This window comes from Canis lupus, chromosome 18 (genome assembly GCF_011100685.1).
Source record: "Canis lupus familiaris isolate Mischka breed German Shepherd chromosome 18, alternate assembly UU_Cfam_GSD_1.0, whole genome shotgun sequence".
Classification (NCBI taxonomy): domain Eukaryota; kingdom Metazoa; phylum Chordata; class Mammalia; order Carnivora; family Canidae; genus Canis; species Canis lupus.
In genome coordinates this window covers 9,962,862-9,986,336 of record NC_049239.1, presented here as the reverse complement: position 1 = coordinate 9,986,336, position 23,475 = coordinate 9,962,862, and the positions used below count along the sequence as shown (strand labels likewise).

Sequence of the window (23,475 nt, the reverse complement as noted above, 5' to 3'; positions counted from 1 at the left end):
CAGTTTCTATTAATCACAGCAGGCTTCTTTTCAGAATCTGACAAGCTGGTTTTAAAATACATATGGAAATTCAAAAGAGATAAAACAGTCAAAAAATATCTTTAAACAGAACTCATACTTCCTGATTTCAAATCTTACTATAAAACTAGAGTGATCAAAACTGTATGGTACTGGCTGTAGAGTAAACATAAGATCAGTAGAATAGAACTGGAAGTCCAGAAATTAAAGACTCACATTTTTAGTGGTCAACTGATTTTCAGTGAAGATACCAAGAAAATTCAGTGGAAAAGAATAGCATTTTCAGTTATCAATGCTGGCTCAGGTGGATCTCCATATGCAAAAGAATGAAATTGGGCCTCTTCTTCACGTCATGCATAATAATTAACTCAAAATAGATCAGTGACTTAAATATAAGAGCTAAAACCTTAAAACTCTTAGAAGAAAATATAGGAATAAATCTTCATGACCTTGGATTAGCTAAAGCCTTCTTAAGTTAAGAAACCAAAAGCAGAAGCAATAAAGGAAAAAAATAGATATATTGGACTTCATCAAAATTAGAAGCTTTTGTGCTCTAGTGGATAGAAGTGAAAAGACAACTCTCATAGACTGGGAGAATTTAAATATTTGTAAAACATCTATCTGATGAGGAACTTCTTTTTTTTTTTTTTTTTTTTTTTTTTTATTTATGATAGTCACACACAGAGAGAGAGAGGCAGAGACACAGGCAGAGGGAGAAGCAGGCTCCATGCACCGGGAGCCTGACGTGGGATTCGATCCTGGGTCTCCAGGATCGCGCCCTGGGCCAAAGGCAGGCGCCAAACCGCTGCGCCACCCAGGGATCCCTGATGAGGAACTTCTATCCAGAGTATATATAAAGAACTCTTATAACCAAATAATAAAAAGACAACCTGTTTAGAAAGTGTGCAAAGGATCTGAATAGACCTTTTTCCAAAGAAGATACACAAATGACCAATAAACACATGAAAAGATGTTCAGTATCCTAGCTATCAAGGAAATGCGAATCAAAATTACAGTGAGATTCCACTTCATATGCACTATAGTATGGCCATAAGAAAAAGGATAGTTATTAAGTGTTGTGAAAGATACGGAGATTGGAAGATTCAGACATTACTGGTGGGAGACTCATACATTACCGATAGGGTTGAAAAATGGTCCAACCACCTTATAAGATAATCTGGCTTTTTTTCAAAATAGTAAACATAGAGCTGTCATGAGACCTAGAACTTTTAGGGATATATCCAAGAGAAATAAAAACATGTTCACACAGAAACTTATATACTAATGTTCATTGTGGAATAATTCATAATAGCTACAAAATGCAAACAGTTCAAATGTCTATCAGTTTGATGAATAAAGAAAATTTGATATATCCATACAGTGCAATATTATTATGCCATAAAAGGGAATGAAGAATTTACACCAACAAATTTGGTAACATGGATAAAATGGCAAAATTCATAGAAATTTAAAATCTACCAAGAATAATGAAGAAATAGAAAATCTGAACAGATCTATAACTGGTAAGGGAATGAATCTGTAACATAAACTTTTCAGCAGTCACAACTAAGAAGCCCATGACCAGATGCTTTCACAGGTGAATTTTGCGGTCATTAAAAGAAGAGTTAACCCTAGGCCTCTCCAGACTTTTCTAAAAAACGTATTCATGTTTTTCTTTTTTCTTCATGTTCATCAAGAAATACTTTCAAACTCGTTCTGTAAGGCCAGCATTACCCTGATACCAAACCCAGGCCAAGACACTTCAAGAAAAACATATCAATATTTTTTTTTTCATATCAATATTTCTGATGAATATTTATGCAGAAAGCCTCAGAAAACACCAGCAAACTTGATTCAGCAGCATACGAGGAGGATTATACACTATGACCAAATGAGATTTGTACCTGGAATGCAAAGATAGTTCAGCATATGAAAATCAGTCCGTGTAATACACTGCATTAACAAATGAAGGAAAAAATTCACATTGTGATCTCAGTAAATATAGAAAAAGCACTTGACAGGGTTCAGCACTCTTTCATGATAATGACACTCAACAAACCAGTGATAGAAACTATGTCAACATATTAAAGGCCCATATATGACAAGTCCACAGTTAATATACTCACTGGTGAAAGATGGAAAGCTTTTCTTCTAAACCAGGGAAAAAACAAGGATACTCACTTTGTCAGTTCTATTTGGCATAGTCCTAATCAGAGCAATTAAACAAGAATAATAAAGACATCAAAATTGGAAAAGAAGAAATAAAATTACCTTTGTTCATAGACAATATGATCTTATATGTAGAAAGCCCTAAAGATTCTAGCAAACCAAATGTTAGAATTAATAAGTGAATTCAGCAAATAGCAGGGTACAAAATCAATGTGGAAAAAAACATGAGTTTCTGTATTCTAACAGCAAAAATTCTGAAAAGGACATGAAGAAAACAATTTCATTTACAATAGCATCAAAAAATAAAATACTTAGGAATAAATTAAGGAGATGAAAGACTTTCATACATTGAAAACTACAGAACATTGCTTGAAGTTAAAGACACCATAAATTAAAGACCTCTGTATTCCTGAATTAGAAGACTTAATGTTGTTAAGATATCAGTACTACCCAGAGTAATGTAAAGATTTAATGCAATTCTAATGAAAATCCCAACAATGGTTGTTGCAGAAATGGAAAGATTCACCTTGAAACTCAGGGAATTTCAAAGGATCTCCCAAATAACCAAAGGACTCTTGAAAAAACAAAGTTGGAGGTTTCACACTTGGTGATTTTAAAACTTACTACAAAGCTACAGTAATCAGACTGCAGTACAGGTATAAAGACAGATGTGTATACAACAGTGGAACAGAATTGAGAGCTCAGATATAAACCCTGGCATATATGGTCAAATGATTTTTGACAAGGGTGCTTAAATGAGGAAAGGCAGTTTTCAACAAATGGCATTGGGAAAACTGGATATCCATATATGAAACATTGAAGTTGTGCTCTTACCTAACACCATATTATAAAGATTATTTATTTATTTATTCATGAGAGAGACAGAGAGGCAGAGACACAGGCAGAGGGAGAAGCAGGCTCCATGCAGGGAGCCCAATGTGAGACTCAATCCTGGGACTCCATGACCACACCCTGGGCCAAAGGCAGGTGCTAAACCACTGAGCCACCCAGGGATCCACTAACACCATATTATAAAAAAAAACACACTGAACCCCAAAATGGATCAAAGACTTAAATATATGGGATGCCTGGATGGCTCAGCAGTGGGAGCATCTGCCTTTGGCCCAGGGCGTGATCCTGGAGTCCCGGGATCGATTCCCGCACTGGGCTCCACGCATGGAGCCTGCTTCTCTCTCTGCCTGTGTCTCTGCCTCTCTCTGTGTGTCTTTCATGAATAAATAAATAAAATCTTAAAAAAAAAAAAAAGGACCTAAATGTATGAGCTAAAACTAGAATACTCATATAAGAAAACATGGTGGGGGGGAGCTTCACTACATTGGGTTTGGCGGTCATTTCTTGGTTATGACATTAAAAGCACAAGCAACAAACCCAAACTAAATTAAATAAATAAATAAATAAATAAATAAATAAATTCGACTGCATCAAAATGAAAAAAATTTTTTTTAAGTAAATTCTACCCCAAATGTAATGTGGGGCTCAAGCTCATGACCCTGAGATCAAGAGTCACATGCTCTACTGCCGACTGAGCCAGCCAGGTGCCCCCCAAATTAAAATTTTTTATGCATCAAAGGACATAATCAAGAGTAAAAAAGCAGCTGATGATGCAGGAGAAAATATCTGTTGATCACATAACTGATAAAGTTTCACATTCAGTCTAAGAACTCTTTTTTTTTGGATTTAAATGAGGTAATTTATGTAGAGCATTTATCAAAGTTTCTGATACATAGTTTACATTTTATTTATTTTTTTAAATTTTTATTGGAGTTCAATTTGCCAACATACAGCATATCACCCAGTTCTCATCCTGTCAAGTGCTCCCCTCAGTGCCCTTCACCCAGTCACCCCATCCGCCCGCCCATCTCCCCTTCCGCTACCCCTTGTTCGTTTCCCATAGTTAGGTGTCTCATGTTCCGTCACCCTCACTGATATTTCCCACTCATTTTCTCTCCTTTCCCCTTTATTCTCTTTCACTATTTTTTATATTCCCCAAATGAATGAGACCATATAATGTTTGTCTTTCTCCGATTGACTGACTTCACTCAGCATAATACCCTCCAGTTCCACCCAAGTTGAAGCAAATGGTGGGTATTTGTCGTTTCTAATGGCTGAGTCATATTCCATTGTATACATAGACCACATCCTCTTTATCCATTCATCTTTCAATGGGCACCGAGGCAGTCTAAGAACTCTTACAACTTAACGAAAATAAAAGGGCAAAAGATGTGAATGGATATTAAGCATATGGAAAGACATTCCAGCACCATTAGGGAAATGCAAATTAACACGACAATGAGTTACCATTTCATATCCATTAAATGGCTTTATCAAAAGAACAAAAATAAAAACAACAGAAAATAACAAGTGATGCCAAAGATGGGGAGAGATTGGAGCCCTGGTTCTTTGCCAGTGGGAATGTATAATGGTAAAACTACTGTGGAAAATGATATGATGATTCCTCAAAAAGTTAGAAGTAGAATTGCCATATGATCAGAGCAGCAGTTCTGCTTCTGCTTATATTCTCAGAAGAACTGAAAACAGCATCTTGAAGAGATATTTGTGCCTTATGGTCACAGCATTATTCAAGTTGCCCAAAAGGTGGAAGCAACCCAGATGTCCATGGATGGATGGATGGATAAGCAAAATGTGGTGTGTGTATATATATATATAAAATATTCAGTCTTACAAGGGAAGGAAATTCTGACCCAGCTACAACCTGGATGGACCTTGAGGACATTATGCTGAGTAAAATAAGCCAGGCACAAATGGAGTGACTTTACGGATGGAAAGTCCCCAAGGTAGTCAAATTTATATGCACAAAATAGAATGGTGGTTGCCAGGGAGTAGAGGTAGGGTGCCGAATGGGCAGTTACTGTCAATAGGTGCAGAATTTCAGTTCTGCAAGATGTAAATTCTGGAAATGGATGGTGATGATTGATTGCACAACAGTATGAATGAACTTGATGCCACTGAACAGTACACTTAAAAAGTGTTATGATGGTTAATTTATATTATATGTATTTTACCACATTTTTAAGGATTAAAAGAAATGAAGTACTGATATGTGTTATGAATGAACCTTAAAAACAATATGCTAAATGTAAGAAGCTAGTTGAAAAAAGACTATCATATTATTCCTTTTATATAAAATGTCCAGAGTAGACAAATCCGTAAGACAGAAAATAGAGTGATGGTTGCCAAAGACTTGGGTAGGGATTGAAAAGGGGGAGTGACTGCTCATGGGTATGAGGGTTCTTTTTGAGTGATTCTTTGTGCTGATGGTTGTGCAACTCTGTGAATACATTAAAACCAGTTGAATTGTATACTTGAAATGGGTGAATGTGTGGTATGTGAATTAGATCTCAGTAAAGCTGTTTTTTAAGACAAAAGCCCAAAGAGCTCCCCAAAATTCTTTGTTTTGTTGAAAATACTGTGTAAATTGAGAGGGATAAGTGTAGTGGAGAGGATGGGTTGGTATAGAAGATAAGGCTGGAAAGGTAGGTTAAGACTAAAAATGGTGCTTGACCTTAAATACAATGCCAAGGCACAAAATAGTTTTTACTTTTTTTTTTTAGAAAAAATAGCACAGAACTTATGAATTTTGACCAGTGTTTATAATGATTTTGTTCGATCTTTGACAATTTGGATAGGTTAAAAAGATGGTACCTTGTCTTTTTTAATACTTATTTTTTTATTATGATAGAGATTAGACAGTTTACTGTGCTTAGAGGCTATTTATATTTCTTTATCCACATATTACGTATTTGTGTCCTGTGCCCATTTTTCTTTGTTAGTGCATTTTTAGGTTGTGTTTTTAATTGAATTTGAATATATTTGTAACATAGCAAGAATTTTCATCTTCTGAGTAATTTATATAAAAACTATCCAGGCATCTGGTTTCTTTGCTCTCACGTTTCTTATGTTAGTGCTCAGTAAATGTTTGAGTTGAACTGATGAGAAAAATATTTATAAAACAGATTGTAGTCTGTTCCAGTATAACCAAATGAACCTTTCATAATGTGATTTTGCATAATCAGATACAGGAGGGATTTTATTTACATTTAATGAAATATAGGATATAATGCTTTTAAAGGAAGAAATGTAAGATCTTAATTAAGAATGACTCTCTTTTCTGGATCACAAGGAAATATAGAGTTAGCATCTTGGGTTGAACTTTCCAGTTTATTTATTTATTTTTAATTAAGTAAGCTCTACGTCCAAGGTGGGACTTGAATTCATGACCCCAAGATCAAGAGTCTCAAACTCTACTGACTGACCCAGTCAAGCACTCCTGAAATTTAGAGCTTAAAAGAACATAGAGAAATCAGAACGTGTAGGTGCCCATCAGGAGACGATTTATGGTAGGATTGTAGAGTTTAAGGGAAAAGAAATCTGTGGTAAAGCTGGGAAGGATTAGTTGGGAATAGAAAGGGGGGAGTGCCTGTCTCTTGTCAGTATTTCCTGAAAAGGGGGTATGTTCTTTTGGGGCAGATGTTATAAGGTAATAGTAATAAGAAATATGTGTAATGTGTAAGAGTATACTTTATGCTTCTTCCATCATTATGTAGTTTTTGATTTCCTCATCTGGGAAATGGAGTAATAATGCCTAATTCGTAGGTTTATTGCATTATATGAAGTAATTCATTTGAAGCACTTAGAATTTGCAAACGTAAGCACAATCAAGTTTGCATTTATTGTAGTTGGGTAGTCTGTTGTTGTGAGGACAGAAATAGATCAGTAATACAGTACTTGTTTATAATTGAGTAGAGAAGATAGAGATTTGGGAGAAATAAGTATTTTAGTCCTCCAGGGAAATTTTATTATGTGGAAAGCAGACCCAGAAATTTAAAAAAAGAAACTTTTTTTCTGAAAGCTTAGAAGTAGTCTCTAATTATTAATAGTAAAAGTTGTCAGGAAGAGTAAAAAACTTGTTGTATGTGACTAACTGTGATTGATTAGTTTCCAGAAGGTAAAAAATGAGCTCATTGGTTGGATCAAACCCAGGTCTAGAAAAGGAAGTCCTAAGAATGAAACTCAGCAACAGGCATGTAAGACCGATGCCAATTACAGAGGTCATGGTAACAGTTTGAAACGGAGAGTAGAGGGGGAAGTAAAGAAGTGGTGATCTGACATCGAGAATACCATGGTCATTAACAAAGAGAAAGAATTCTGCACTTGAATTTTGCAGTGGGGGTGGTGAGGGGTGGAAGTGGCCATTACAGCAAAAAAACCAAAAGGTTCAAGATTTTTCATGTTTTTGCCATTTCTTCTGTGAATTGCCTGTTTCTTTGATGTTTGCTTAAATATTTTAGGTGTTTCACATATCCTAGATAATTTTTCATTGTTTGCCATTAATTTTCTTTTTCTGTGTTGTCCTCCTGAAAAATATATGTGGTCATATCTGTCAGTTTGGGGAAATTTTTTTTTTTTTTTTTTTTTTTAATGATAGTCACACAGAGAGAGAGAGAGAGAGAGGCAGAGACATAGGCAGGGGGAGAAGCAGGCTCCACGCACCGGGAGCCCGACGTGGGATTCGATCCCGGGTCTCCAGGATCGTGCCCTGGGCCAAAGGCAGGCGCTAACCGCTGAGCCACTCAGGGATCCCGGGGAATTTTTTTGAGGGAAGGTGATTTGTCCCAACCTCATGGAAAATTAAAAGAATGTTTTTTGTTTTTTAATGGATTAATTTTTTAAAGTTTTTATTTAAATTTCAGTTAATGTACAGTGTAATATTAATTTTGGGTGTATAACACAATGATTCAACACTTCTTTACACCACCCAGTGCTCATCATAACAAGTATGCTCCTCAATCCCCATGACCTGTTTCCCCTATCCCCCTACTCACCTCCCCTCTGGTAACCTTCTCAGTTCTCAGTAAAGAGACTGTTTTTGGTTTGCCTCTCTCTCTCTCTTTTTCTCCTTTGTTTTGTTTTGTTTCTTAAATTCCACATATGAATGAAATCGTATGGTATTTATCTTTCTCTGACTTACTTCACTTAACATACTCTAGCTCCATCCATATTGTTGCAAATGGCAAGATTCCATTCCTTTTTATGGCCAAGTAATATTCTATTATATATATATATACACAAATCACATCTTTATCAGTTCATCCGTCAGTGACACTTGAGCTGTTTCCATAATTTGACTATTGTAGATAATTGTCATATCTATCCTATATAAAGTTTGTACATGTTCTGGCCTCTCCTGTTTTATAGATCCTTTTGCATGTCCCACTACCATACATTATTTTAATTATTCCAGCCTTATATTACATTTTAATTTCTGTTAGATAAAAGTCTCCTCCCCTATGCTTATTTTTATGCATTTAGATGTTTATGAAGTGTGAAAACTTAACAGTGGAGATTTGGCTGGAATTATGTTGAAGTTTATTTGAGGAAGGGCAAGAATTAAAAACTGGTCAATGTATGAAATCATAGGCATATTCATAAAAATGCTTGAGAGTGAAAATTGGTATGACTTTCATAGGCACCATATCTGGCACATATTAAATGTATAAGTATTTAATGTTGATATTAAGTAATTATTTCTTAAAATGTATTGTGTCCTTTAACTTGGCAATTCTATTTTTAGGAACTTAGAAGGAAGTAATCATGATTTTACATAAATACAACAGATTTTTTTCTTCATAGTATTCCTTATAATAGAGAAACGCTAGAAATAATTTAAATATCTAACAACAGAGGATTATTGAACAGAACAATGGCATATTATGACCGTGGAGTACTGTGTAACCATTAAAATTGTGTCAAAGTTCAATGTTAAGGAAGATTGTTCATTCTATATATTATGAATTGGAAAAAGTTTACAAAGGAATATATAACATTTAATCCATTTTTTGTATTTAAAGTATACTCTAGGAGCACAAGGAGACCTTTTGAGGGTGATGGGTATGTTCATTATCTTAATTGTTGCCATAGTTGCACAGGTATACATCTATGTGAAAACTACTTAAATGTACCTTTCTAGTTTATTATTGTTAAACACATTGAAGCTGCAAAAAATTTTTGTTCTGTTAAAATGTAGTAAAGCCCAAGGAAAACTATTGAATCTATTACTTCAGAAATAAAGCAATAGAATATATGCATATGTGGAGAGACTTATTTTAAGGAATTGGGTTGTAACAATTATTGAGACTGGCAAGTCTGAAATTTGTAAGAGCAGCTGGTAAGCTGGAAATTCTCGCAGGAGTGTGTATTGCATGCAGTCTTGAGTTCAAAGGCATTCTGGAGGCAGAATTTCTTCTTTAAAGGACCTCAGTCTTTTCTCTTGAGGCCTTCAGCTGATTCGATAAAACCTGCCCATATTATTGAAGGTAATCTGTCCTCAGAGTCCAGTGACTTGAGTGTTAATCACTTCTAAAAATACCTTCACACAACATCTAGATTGGTGTTGACCAAGCAGCTGGGCACTATAGCCGAGTCAAGGTAACACATCAAATTAGCCATCACACTGTATCAAAGTGATTTCAGCAGGATGATAGAAAATTTAGTAGAAATAGTTTAAATCATATGGGACTGTGTTAGCTTGCATAATAAGTGGTCCAGAGATAGGGCAGGCTTTAGGGTTGGTGGATTCCATGGCTTGAGGATGTCATCAAAGGCTCAAGTTATGCCATTGTAGTGTCTGTTTCATTTTCACTGTAGGATGCTGGCAGAGGCAATTCTTTGTATCTGGTGAAGTGAGAGCTGTCCTTCACATGGCTTTCTAAAGTCAAGGAAAGCTTCTCTCTTAGGGGCCCTCCTCAGTGCCTCAGTAGACCCAAATCTGCTGTGCTTGCCCATCTGTGAACCAGTCACCAGCCAGGAGGGTTACTAAGAATGTACTGGAATTAGAATATGATTAAAACAAAAAGAAACTAAGAGAAGTATTATTTTTGGTACGGGACTCTGTTAGGAGGGAGGGAGATAGCTGAGTTGGACAGAGGCTGATTCTTGGCTTTACATGAAACCTGAAGACACTACAGTATTACAGATGGAGATTGAGAAATACCTACTTTGCCATGCAAGTAAAAGTTACTCCAACTTTTTTCTCTTCAAGTTAGCCTGTGTCTCTAGGACAGGTGGGAATTGGCAGCCAAAATGTTGAGTCATATAAAGTTAATGGAATTATTGACTATTTTTAAATTAGGATGTGGAAAGTTGCATTGATAACTTCTTTTAATGTTCTGACTTCAGTGTTTTATTTTAGTGAATGGAGTAATTCTTTCCTAACTGATGCGCACCTATCGCTGGGCTTGTTCATTAGGGTTTGTGTTCATTTCAGTCTTGGGTTTTCAGCTACCAGACTTTTAATTTGGGGATTTGGGGCCATTTTTGTGTCTAATGGGATTTTCTAACAAATGTTACATGAACGTAAGATTTGTCCATTGTTACAGATATTTGGAGTAACAAGAATTGAATGAATTTTGCATTTCTCGACAGCTTTTTTGCTATTTGTTTCTGGGTTTAAATGAGTTTTCTGAAACTGAATTGGAATTTTACATCATGTTTTAGATTTAATATAACCAATAAACTTTTAAATTATACAAGTTCAGATTCTTTTATCACCTTCGGTTATTTCTGCAGCAGCCACTTTGCCAACCTGGATTCCCTTCATTGATTCGTCTGCACACTTTTACTCTTGATTTTAAGGCTGTTCTATTCCCCCAGCATATTTAGTTGCATAAGAAAGGCTGGACTGGCATGCTATCCCTAAAATCTTATGTGATTCTATTTGTCCCAGAATATAATTGAGGTTGCACAGACTGGTCACTGTCCATCCAATTCTTACAACAGAAGCTGCATTAAGTGATGGCAGTTTAATGGAGCACTCATGATGAAGGTACATTAAAGCTACTTAAACATAACAGATGTTTACTTCTAAGGTGGTGACAATACAGCTGTGGGTAAAACAGGTTGTAGGTAATGTTTTTAAAAAGCAAGGCAACTTTAGGAATAAGATTACTTTAAACAGAGTGAGATGTTCTAAGTTATAAAATTATAAACTAAATTAATTTGAAATTCCCAAAGAGAAGTTAATGTTTTAGTCTTCAGAAATTATAATTTTGACTATGTGAACTCTAAACAATTCTCTTTGAGGTAGATCAAAAAAATTAACAAATCTGAAAGATGAAGTAGTGTTAAAGAATGCTCACTGTAGGCCAGTCACTATCCTAAACCATTTGCAAATATGAACTCATTTAATCCTCATAAAAAAAATCTGTGAAGAACAGAGAATGAAATGAGATACAAGAAAAGTCAGAACCACTCTCTCATACACACAATACTTGATATATGAAAAATAGTGACTAGAAAGATCCCTTTTCAACCAGATAGTCATTTTCAGTTTGCTTGATTTTACTAAGATGTGGGAAAATCTAACTTTGATGTGCCACAGTGTATTTGTGGGAAAATGCATTAGAAATAAAAATACTGAGGCCAGGCACACACCTGTTTCCTCCCATTCCCAGTTGTGGTGGCATTAAATGGATCTCTCCGCTTTCTGCTTCTGTCACCTTTCATATGGTGGGAGCACATTTCCTAATCCAGCTTGCTGTCACTGGTGGTGGCTTTGGGGCCTGGAATGAGGAATGGAGAACCTCCGATGACCAGCCAGGAGCTCTCAGGTTTTCAGAGTTTGAAGCTTTGGGCCTTTTTTTTTTTTTTTTTTTTTTATAGAAGCATCTCTGGATTTGAGGTATTTGGTTTCAGGTTGGCATAGTTCTCAAACTTCTCTCTCCCCTGTCATTCGAAATTGATCTATTTCTCTTTTTATTGTTACTGACTGCTACTCTCAGCCACAGCTTCGTATAATGTATAATGTATAATGCGTATATATCTGTTTTGTGGTTTTCTACCACTAATACCAATGAGAAAGAGGAAGGAGGACAGGTTTCTTTCTTCTCTGCTAATACCCACACCCCAACCCCTGCCCCCAGAAACATTTTTCTGTCTCTTTGGCCTGTGGGAAATGTAAGTTACAAAGTGACTTTTGGGTAAACAAAAAATGCGGAAATAAGATTGGATACTTGTAAAAGAAATTACTTAAATATTTGGGGAGTACCTGTCATATTCTCGGTGCTGGGAAAAGGCAGTAAATTAGATAGATGGGGTTCCTACCTTATGGTGCTTACATTCTAGTTAAGTAAGAGTCTGCTGTCTCGGATATTCTGTCGTAAGAGCTGAGGTTTGGGGTTAGGCTGGGGAGAATTTAAGGGAATAGGGAAATGAAGAAATTGCTTCTCTTTGCTCCAACTTGAACAGAAAATAGAATCAAAGGAGAGTACAGGAATGCCCCCCATCCACTCCCGGTGATACTATATAGCTTGGGTTGCTGATGTTAGATCAATCCCTTCCTCCTTTTAAAGCTAGAAATGTGGGCAGCCCGGGTGGCTCGGTGGTTTCGCGCTGCCTTTGGCCTGGGGCCTGGTCCTGGAGACCTGGGATTGAGTCCTGCGTTGAGCTCCCTGCATGGAGCCTGCTTCTCCCTCTGCGTGTGTCTCTGCCTCTCTCTCTCTCTCTCTCTCTTTGTCTCTCATAAATAAATTTTTAAAAAATCTTTAAAAAAATAATAAAACTAGAAAATGTTTTCTGGCACAAGAAATGTTTTTGCTTTCTTTTTCTTTCTTTGCAGATTTTGGGCAGAAATGTTCTTGAATTTTATATAAATGCCTTGAAAATTTATATATTACAAATTCTGTCTGTGATTCTTTTACTTGTTTTAAGAAAAGAACAATGCATGTTTTGTAGTTCTTAGTTTTACAATCAGAATTGTTAAATGATGTCCAATAACTTTCCTTTCTTGATTATATCTGAGTTGAATTTGAGAAAACAGTTGTCGTACAACTTACTCTTTGTTTTTGACTATACATTTTCATAAAGTCAAGATATTTGGAGTCAGTTAATTACTTTTGTCAGGAAATACCTACCTTTTGCACCTGTCACACAACTGTGAAGAGTTTTTTTTCTCTCTAGATTTATGGTCTGTTACTGGGACTTCAGGGCTGCTAGATGGTCCTTAGCTCCTTGTTTAATTCTACACAGCAAAGAGCCCTGTTTCTTAAGAGAAGACACTGCTTCATTCTCTTTAGAGAAATTTATATTTACAGGGTGAGACTTCACTGCCACAACTTCTAACTTTCTATGCACTCACCTTACTCTGTACCCATTTCACTCTTTTGTCTCGCAGGAAGTAGTGTTTCTTCTTCCTGATTGAAGCCATTTTCTTCGCGTTCCTAGGATCTCAGTTGTGTGTTATCTCTTCTATATTTTAACATTTTCCCTCTTTTCTGGCTCCTTATTTTCAGCACTAAACCTACTCACATCTCTTCTATCTGGAACAAAACAAAAAATCGTTCTCTGATTTGAGTCTACTTGTGACTCCATTAGTCTGTCTTGTTCCTTTCCTTTGTTGCCAGACTTTTGGAAAGAGTAATCAGCAGTTGCTGTCTGTACTTCTTTCTTTTTCATTCATGAATTGGGTCTGAATTTTCCTACCACTTTATTAAGATAAGGTCACTAATGATCTCTTGCCAAATCAGTGGGAATTTTTCAGTTCTTTTCTTTATGTGGGCAACATTATGTTGACTTGCTTCTTGAATGTCTTCGTGGCTTGTCTTGAAAAATTCTAGTCAGATTGGCTTTCTTCTTCTCTGTGGCTTCATAGCCATTATTAATTGTTGGCCCTTTCTGTGCCTTATGCTTAAATGTTGGTGTTCCTTGGGGTTATGTCCTTGGTGGTCTTCTCTCTTATTCCCAGATACTCTCATTGGTTATTATCATCAGTGATTCTGTGCCATTACCTTGTAAAAATATTTCTACACCTGAGCTCCAGATACTTACAGGCTCTTTGCTAGGTATCTCCATATTGATATTTCACAAGTGTTTCTCAAACTGAGTGTTACCTTTTGGCCCTTATCAGCCTGCCCTTATCAGCCTAGCCTTGATTTTAAGCTCAGTTTAAAATGTTTCTTCTTGATTCTTTAATCAGGATACCAACTGCATTTTAGGTCTGTCAGTTAAAGCATTATACTGTTATTTTATTAATGTCCGTGGTGCTACTTTATTAGGCTCTTGATGTCAGCAGCTGTTACTCATCTTTGTACTTCTAAACAATGAATTTCTGTTGACTGTTTAATTGAAAAATGTCTCAGAAAGGTAAAATTCTACAATGATGTCATACAAAGAGCTTACATGAAATATGTAATCTGAAAAATAAATTAAGGTTTACAAATGGAAACTTGTAGTTTTTAGTTCAAATTCACCATTTTTATTCCTTGTGTTTGCTTCTAATCATTACTGATTTATAAGCCTTGAAAAGGTAGGATCTTGGTTAATACAGATGATTTCTAGAATGGCTAATTGAAAGTAGATTGGTCTTTCACATTCTTTTCTTGAATAGTTTTCCCTATTAGGAATAATCTTACTGTAAGAAATTTAAAACTTTTATAGTTATGCTAGATGTGTTGTTGTTGAATTTTAGAGAGGAAGTACATATGTTCAGGGATAGGGGAGGGACAGAGGGAGAGGAAGAGAATCTTTAGCAGGCTCCCTGCCTAGTACAGAGGGTCTTGATCTCAGAACCCTAAGATAACCAATTTTCTTTTTTTTTTTTCTTTTTTTAAGATTTTGTTTATTCATGAGATACACAGGAGACAGAGGCAGAGACATAGGCAGAGGGAGAAGCAGGCTCCCTGCAAGGAGCCCAGTGGGGTACTTGATCCCATACCCTGGGATCACACCCTGAACCAAAGGCAGAAGTTCATCTGCTGAGCGCCCAGGCATCTCCCCACCAATTATTTTAAATAATACTTTATCTAAAATACTCGCAGATGCAAGGATGTCTTTGTGGCTCAGTTAGGTTAAGCATGGGCTCTTTTTTTTTTTTTTTAATAAGATTTTATTTATTTATTCATGAGAGAGAGAGAGAGAGAAGCAGGCTCTATGCAGGGAGCCTGATGTGGGACTTGATCCCTGGTCTCCAGGATCAGGCCCTGGGCTGAAGGCAGCGCTAAACCACTGAGCCACCCAGGCTGCCCAAGCGCTAAACCACTGAGCCACCCAGGCTGCCCAAGCTCTGGATTTCAGCCCAGGTTACCTAGAATTAAGCACCCTGTTGGACTTTGCCCTCAGAAACAAGTCTGCTTCTCTCTCTCTCTCTCTCTCTCTCTCTCTCTCACTCTTTTTCTCTCTTCCTCTCCACCACCACCCCCCCGCCCCACATCTTTCCCTCCTTGTACAAACTCTCTCTCAATTAAATAAATCTTTAAAAAAAAATATTTCTCTACTTCTCCCTCTGCTTCTCTCCCACCCTGCACATACTCTCTGTTAAAAACAGAATAAATAAATAAAAATAAAATACCCCAAATACTATCATTTAACATGTAATGAATATTTAAAAATTATTAAAATATCTTGCATGTTTTGGTAGTAAGTCTTTAAAATCCACGGTGCATCTTGTCCCCTTGAGTCTAGCCACATTTCAAGTGCTCCATAGGCACTTGTGACAATGCCTTGAATGAACAACGTTGTTGACTCTACTTTGGAGTTGCTACGTCTTGGTGTCTCCTACCACCAATGTACCTGCTTCCTACATACTTTACCTCCTATAACAGCCATAGGTTTTTTGTTTCTGAGGCTCTACCTTTTACCTATTCTCAGTTGATGTAGCTGTAGAGCTGACTCTACTTCCAGTTCCTTAGGGGCGTGTCTCTGGCCAGTTACAGCAAGATTTTGCTGTCCATGAGATTGAGACTTATTCCTAAGATTTCATGCATGGAGTGGGGTCCTCTTACCTGTGAGGTATAAGCCCGAGAGCAAGGAGCTATTGCTGCAACAATCACCTTGTGACAGAATGGGTTCTGAGTACAGACCTAGCACTGAGAGGTGGAGAAAGGGAACCTCAACTCCTGCCATACAATTTTGAAAGCTGTATTTCCCCGTATACCCAAAACAAAGAATGTTTAGAAGATTGATAAATTGCCTTTTTGTTCAGGTACCTTTTGTACCTTTTGTCTTGTAGGTGTGGATTAGGGAGGTCCATCTTAAAATAGCCTATGGTAGAATGCTCTAGAAGCATAGGGATGTTCTGGATTGATGGGAGGGTTTCCACCAATTATAATTTAGGTCAAGTTGTGATATCTAAGCCTCAGATTCTTGATTTGACTTCTTAAAGAGGGTTGTTCTAGATCTTTTGGTCTGGCAGACATTTAAGGATTCAACTTAATGAACAGGAATGACTCAACTCTTATTTAGTGAAAGGGATCAGAAATACAAGTAATATAATTTATCCCCCCAATTTATTTCTTCTCCTTATTGCTTTTCATTGCCTCTGAGTGTAGAGCTAATTGTGATTAGCTTTTACTGAATTTAAAATATCTTGTATTTTAAGGACTTTTAGCTAGAAATTATTTTAATATTCTTTTCAAAATAAAGTTCTGTAATAAGTATAAAAGTATAAATGATTTTATTCTAATCATTGAAATAATACAAATATGTATAAAGAAAAAATTTCCTGTTTTACTACTTCCCAATCCTGTTACATATTCTTTAAGACCTTTGTGCTTAAAAATGGAAATAGAAATATGTATTTAAATATATAAATTGAGAGAAAAAGGAGACGCACAGGTCAAAGAGACAGTGAAGAAGAGATGCAGAGAATCCCCACAGATTGATGGAGTGTGAGAGAGACTGTTGGAGACATAGAGAAAGAAAAAGAGGCCCAGAAAGTCCCCACAGACACAGAATCTGACAGACTCATGCACAGAACACTTTCACTATCCTAAAAATTTACCCTAGTGTCCATGTGTTCATATATCCACCTTTTGAAACTCTGGCAAATACAGATTTTTTTTTTTTTACTGTCTCCATAGTTTTACCTTTTCCAGAACAGCATTATAATTGGAAACATACAGTATGTAGCCTTTTCAGATTGGCTTCTTTCACTTAGTAATATACATTTAAGTTTGCTCTGTGGATTTTCATGGTTTCATGCTTTGTTTCTTTTTAGTGCTAATTAACATTCCATTGTGTGGATGTACCCTATTTATTTATCCATTCATCTCCTGCAGGAAGTATTGGTTGCTTCCAAGTTTTTGGATAATTATGAATAAAAATGCCGTAAATATTCACATGCAGGTTTCTGTTTGGATATATGTTTTTAGTTTTTTTGAGTTTCTTTGATTAAATATCAAGAAGCATGATTGCTGGATCATATAGTAAGAAGAGTATATTTCATTTTGCAAGAAACTTTCAAACTATCTTCCCAAGTGAGGTGTATCATTTTGTGTTGCCTTTAGTAATAAATGAGAGTTCTGTTGTTCCATATCCTCATCAACATTTGATGTTGTCAGTGTTTTGGATTTTTACCTTTGTAATAGGTGTGTATGGTATTCCATTTTTGTTTCCGTTTGCCATTCCTTAATGAGAAATGATGTTGAGAATCTTTTCATATTCTTATCATCTGTGTGTGGGTTTTTTCCCCCCCTTGGTTAAGTCCTGTTCAGATCTTTTGCTCATTAAAAAAAAATTATTTATTTGAGAGAGAGAAAGCGAGAGCACGAGGGAAGTGGAGAGGAAAAGGGGTGGGGAGAAGCAGGCTCCAGGATCCTGGGATCATGATCTGAGCCATAGGCAGAACACTTAACCACCTGAGCCACCCACGTGTCCTTTTTGCCAATTTTTTATTGGGCTGTTTGTTTTCCTATTGTTGAGTTTAAGGACCTTTTTGTACACATTGTATATCAGTCCTTTATCAGGTGTGCCACTCCCTGTGAACTATAAATCAGTTTTTCAGTATTCATAAAATAACTTGCTACAATTTAATTGAGATTGTGACAAATACATAGGTATTGTGGTTGGGAAGAAATGACATCCTGACAATATTGTGTCTTCTCTCCATGTACGTGGAATATCTCCATTGATTTAATTTTTACTGCTTTCATTGTGGTTTGTAGTTTTTCTCATGTATATCATGTACATACTTTATTATGACTTATAAGTTAAGTATTTTTATTTCTAACGTGAATCATATAATGTTTTTAACTGCAAATTCCAGTTCATTGCTGGTGTATAAAAAAGCAGTTAACTTTGTACATCAATTTTGTATTTTGCAACCTTGTTAGAGTTGCTTCCAGGACTTTTTTGTGTGTATGTGTGACTCTTTGGGATTTTCTTTGTAGACAATCATGTACTTTGTGAACAAAGACGTTTTATTTTTTCCTTTCTAATAGTGTATACCATTTATGTCCTTTTCTTGTCTCATTGCATTAGCTAGGTCTTACAGTACATCAATGAATAGAAGTGGTTAGAGGGGATATCCTTGGCTTGTTCTTTTGTTTGTTTTGTTTTTAAGACTTTATTTATTTGAGAGAGACAGCAACCAAGAAAGAACATGAGCAGGGGTGGGGGCAGTGAGGGCCAGAGGGAGCAGCAAACTCCCTGCTGAGCAGGGAGCCTAGTATGGAGCTTGATCCCAGGACCCTTCGATCATGACCTGAGCTGAAGGTAGATGCTTATGAGCCATTCAGGCACCTAGAGCATGGAACTCTTGATATCAGGGTTGTGGGTTCAAGCCCCTCTTTGGGTGTAGAGATTACTTAAAAATAAAATCTTAAAAAAAAAAGGATATAGGCCTATTTAAATTATTTTTCCTTGTGTCACTTTTGATACATTGTGTCTTTCAAGCTATTGATCCATTTTATCTACATAACCAAATTTGTGGGCATACAGCTGTTCATCTCTTCCTTTACTATCCTTTCAATGTTTTTGAGAGGGATGGGTGGGTGGCTCAGCAGTTGAGTCCTGGGATCGAGTCCAACATTGGGCTTCCTGCATGGAGCCTGCTTCTCCCTCTGCCTATGTCTCTGCCTCTCTGTCTCTCATGAATAAATAAATAAAATCTTTAAAAAGTTTTTGAGGGAAATAGTGATGTCTTCTTTCACTTCTGGCATTAGTAATTTGTACCTTTTCTCTTTTTTTTCCATAATTAACCTGGCTAGAGTTTTTATTAATTTATTTGACTCTTTCAAAGAATCAGCTTCTAATTTTTATTACTTCTCTTCTGCTTATTTTGACTTTAATGTGCCCTTTTGGGATGCATGGGTGGCTTAGCGGTTGAGCATCTCATCTGCCTTTCGCTCAGGGCGTGATCCTGGAGTCCTGGGATGGAGTCCCACATCAGGCTTCCTGCATGGAGCCTGATTGTCTCTCTGCCTTTGTCTCTGCCTCTCTCTCTCTGTCATGAATAAATAAATAGTCTTTTTTTTTTTTTTTTTTTTTTAATAATCTGCCCTTTATCCAGAGGTACATGTTTAGGTTACTGATTTTAGATCTTCTTTCCTAATCCACGCATTCAGTGCTATAATTTCTCTCTAAGCAGTATCTTTACTGAGAGGAAACTTGATACTATTTTTATTAGCTTTGCTGCTTTATAGGTACAGTGGGGTTTTTTTCCCCTTTGGCTTCTATCAAGATTTTTCTCTTTTTTTTTTTTTTTTTTCTGATTGAACCTGACATACATAGTAGATCTTCCTGGATATTTTTTGAGTTTCATGGATATATGGTTTGGAGTTATTATGAATTTGGGAAAATTTCCGCTATTATTCAGATATTTTTTGTTTTCTCTTTTTTTTCTATTTTTTAGTATTCTGTTTAAAAAAAAAAAAGATTTTATTTATTCATTCATGAGAGACAGAGAAAGTGAGAGAGAGGCAGAGACTTGGGACTCCAGGATTATGCCCCAGGCCGAAGGCAGGTGCTAAACTGCTGAGCCACTCAGGGATCCTCTAGTATTCTTTTTACATATGTGTTAACACCTTTTGTAGTTGTCTCACGTTTTTTGAGTATTTTGGGCTTTTTTCCATTTTTTATTTTTATTTGCATTTCAATTTTAGAAGTTTCTTCTGACATCTTCAGGCTCACTGATTTCTTTGCTCATCCATGTCCCATGTATTGATTAGCCCATCAAAAACGTTCTTTATTTTTGTTAGTGTTCGTGATTTCTAGTATTTCCTGTTGATTCTCTTAGAATTTCTATTTCTCTGCTCATAGTATCTATCTGTTCTTGCGTGTTGTCTACTTTTCCCGTTAGAACCCTTAGAATATTAATCATAGTTCTTAAAATTCCTGGTGTGATAATTCCAATTTCTCTGCTGTATCTGAATCTGACTCTGATGATACTTGCATTTTCTCTTCAGATTGTGGTATAGAATACCTTGTAATTTTTCTTTTTTTTAAAAAAAGATTTATTTATTTATTATTTATGATAGACATAGAGAGAGAGAGAGGCAGAGACACAGGCAGAGGGAGGAGCAGGCTCAATGCCGGGAGCCCGACGCGGGACTCGATCCCGGGACTCCAGGATCGTGCCCTGGGCCAAAGGCAGGTGCTAAACTGCTGAGCCACCCAGGGATCCCCCTCATTTTTCATTGAAAGCCAGACACAGTGTATTGGATAGAAGAAACTAAGGTGAACTGGCTTTGGTGTTAGATTTTATGTTTATCTCCTGAGTGGTTAGGCTGTTCCTACTCTTTGCAGAAGCTGTGTCAGAGGCTAAGATCCCCCCTATTGTCTTTTGAGTTCCCTGGAGATGACTTCTTAAAATGTCTGGGATGTGTAGTTCTTCGGTTGTATTCCTTTGTTATTATACAGGAGCCTTATTATATGGTAGTAAGTAAGTTACAGTGGGAGAGGGAAAGTATTTTATACGCCTGTGTTTTGATCTGTTTTTTAGTGCGCCTATATCATTGGGCTGCGTCCTTCAGAGGTGTTTTTCAATTTTCTTGCTTTTCCCCCCCTTAAGACAGGAATACTAAAGGATGCTGCAGTTGAGTATTTCCTTCCTTTGAGTCAAAGGCTAGAATGTTCTGGAGTTAGATTTTTTTTTTTTTCTGCCAGATCGGTAAGACTTGCAGAACCCCAGTCGGCTAGTCTCTGGCAATAAAATTTCTCTTGAGAGCAAGCTGTGTTAAGAACAGAATGCTCTGGGTGTATTTCATCATGACTGTTTCTCCCCTCCCTTTGCCGGAAGCACAGTATGATTTTTCTCTGATCATCATTGTGATAATCTGGTAGGTTTCCTGATGGCAAAACTTGCAGAAGTATGGAAGCCTATCTAAGGCTGGATCCCCTGGAGTTATTAACTGTCAAACTTGTTCACTAGAGCATTCAGCGATTTGTCGATTATGGTTTGGGCTTTCCTACCCTGGTAATAAGTTCCTATGAAGATTTCTGTTCCTGGGCTTCTGCTTTGGTGAGTTGTGACTCTCTGTGTCCACCTGTCTCACTCACTAATTTGAGGGGCAGTGTTTGCTCTGTGACCTCAGTTCTCTGTAGATCTAAGAAGAGTTATTGATTTTCAGTTTATTCTCCTATTTTCTTGTTGCGATGGCAGGTATAGTGACTTCCAAATTCCCTTCATGTCAGACCAGAATCAGGAAGTCCTGGTGCTAATAGTTTTTTTACTCTGCATTTTACTTTTCTTATTAAAGAGTACAACCTATCTCTAGGTGATAAAATTTTTTCATGTAGCTGCATAATGTGCCACAGTTTGGATATACAGATTTATTCAACCATTTCTTTTTCTTTTTTTTTTTTTTTTTTTAATTTTTATTTATTTATGATAGTTACAGAGAGAGAGAGAGGCAGAGACACAGGCAGAGGGAGAAGCAGGCTCCATGCACCGGGAGCCTGACGTGGGATTCGATCCCGGGTCTCCAGGATCGCGCCCTAGGCCAAAGGCAGGCACCAAACCGCTGCGCCACCCAGGGATCCCTATTCAACCATTTCTTTATGGGCATTCAATTTTTCCCATCTTTTTCCCCATGATAAACAATATTGCTAGAAATGTCCATATACATGTATACTTGCATAGTGGTGTTATTATTTCCTTTGGTTTACTCCTAGATGTGGGATACTTAAGCCAATGGACGTTTGCATTTTTAATTAATTGGTAATCAGGTTATTTTGTCAAAAAGTTGTAGTAGTGTATGAGTTTTCTTTTATTTGGAAATCACTGGATATTGTCAATCTGTTAGGTTATTGTCAATCTGTTAGGTGAAAATGGTATCCCATTGTTTCTTTGTTTAGTACTTTCCTAATTCCTAGTGAGGTATGGATCATCTTATATATGTTTATCATTTTGATTTCTCATGTGCATTCTTTGTGGCATTGTCATTTCTTTCAGTTGGGTTGTTTTTTCCTTATCAAATTGTATATTAGATATAATTGTTAATATATTTAAAAATTGCTGTTTGTGTTCCTCATAGAAAAGTCAGAAAATGGCAGTGTAAGAGGAAAGCCAGAATCACCCATTTGCTCACACAGAGATAAACTATTCTTAGAATTTTGATTCTGGACATTTTTCTAACTTTATGTATGTATATAAGTTCCTATTAAAATGAAAGTTCACATATGGCAATGCTGTATTATAAAAATATTATTACATATGATTTTACTACTGTTTAAATACAATGTAAGGGAAAATAATGTGCAATAGAAAAAAACTTGTTAAAAATGCAGATTGTGGGACACCTGGTAGCCTTAGTTGGTAGAGCATGCAGCTTGTGATTTTGGGATTGTAGGTTTGGGCCTCATGTTAGTTATAGAGGTCACTTAAAAATAAAGTCTTTTTAATAAATGAATAAATATATTTTATTGTATTTTATTTTTTGAATAAATATATTTTAAATTACAGGTTGTGACCTATTAATTGATTTCATAACATAGTTTGAAACTTCTGAAGCATTTTGAAATGATTGGAAATGTTGATTTTTGAAACATTGCCTAAAACTATATGAATATATAACCTTGATAAAAATAAAACCAAATTTGGGGCACCTGGGTGGCTCAGTGGTTAAGCCTCTGCCTTCGGCTCAGATTATGATCCCAGAGTCCTGGGATCAAGGCCCACTTTGGGCTCCCTGCTCAGCATGGGTGCTTGCTTCTCCCTCTGCTCCTCTCCTCTGCTCCTGCTCTCTCTCAAATAAATAAATTAAAATCTTAAAAAAAAAAAACAAATTTAAAAAATAGGAGCAGTATGTCCCTTAATTCAAGATATTCTGAAAGCCTATGAAAATTTTTATTAATTCATTTTTGTTTCAGGTTTTTTAAATTTAGTATTATTGAAAAATTTAAATATACTTAGAATTTTTTTAAATGGGATGATGAACCCTAGGGTCACCATTTCTTACATTTATCTGTTACCATATTTTGCTAATCTTGTTTCATTTATCTCTCCCTACTTGTTTTTATTTTGCTGGATTATTTTTA

General features: G+C 36.3%; 1 protein-coding gene and 1 long non-coding RNA gene across 3 annotated transcripts in view; one reads left to right on the top strand and one right to left on the bottom strand.

The window, feature by feature from the left end:
* The window catches only part of CDK13 (cyclin dependent kinase 13), a 121,515-nt gene that overhangs the window by 44,908 nt on the left and 53,132 nt on the right, over positions 1-23,475 (top strand). The window lies entirely within an intron of this gene.
* LOC119864162 overlaps positions 1,616-23,475 on the bottom strand; it is a 59,961-nt gene continuing 38,101 nt past the window's right edge. Inside the window, exon 3 of the long non-coding RNA XR_005373118.1 lies at positions 1,616-1,922. This is a non-coding gene — a long non-coding RNA (uncharacterized LOC119864162). The remainder of the gene's footprint in view (positions 1,923-23,475) is intronic.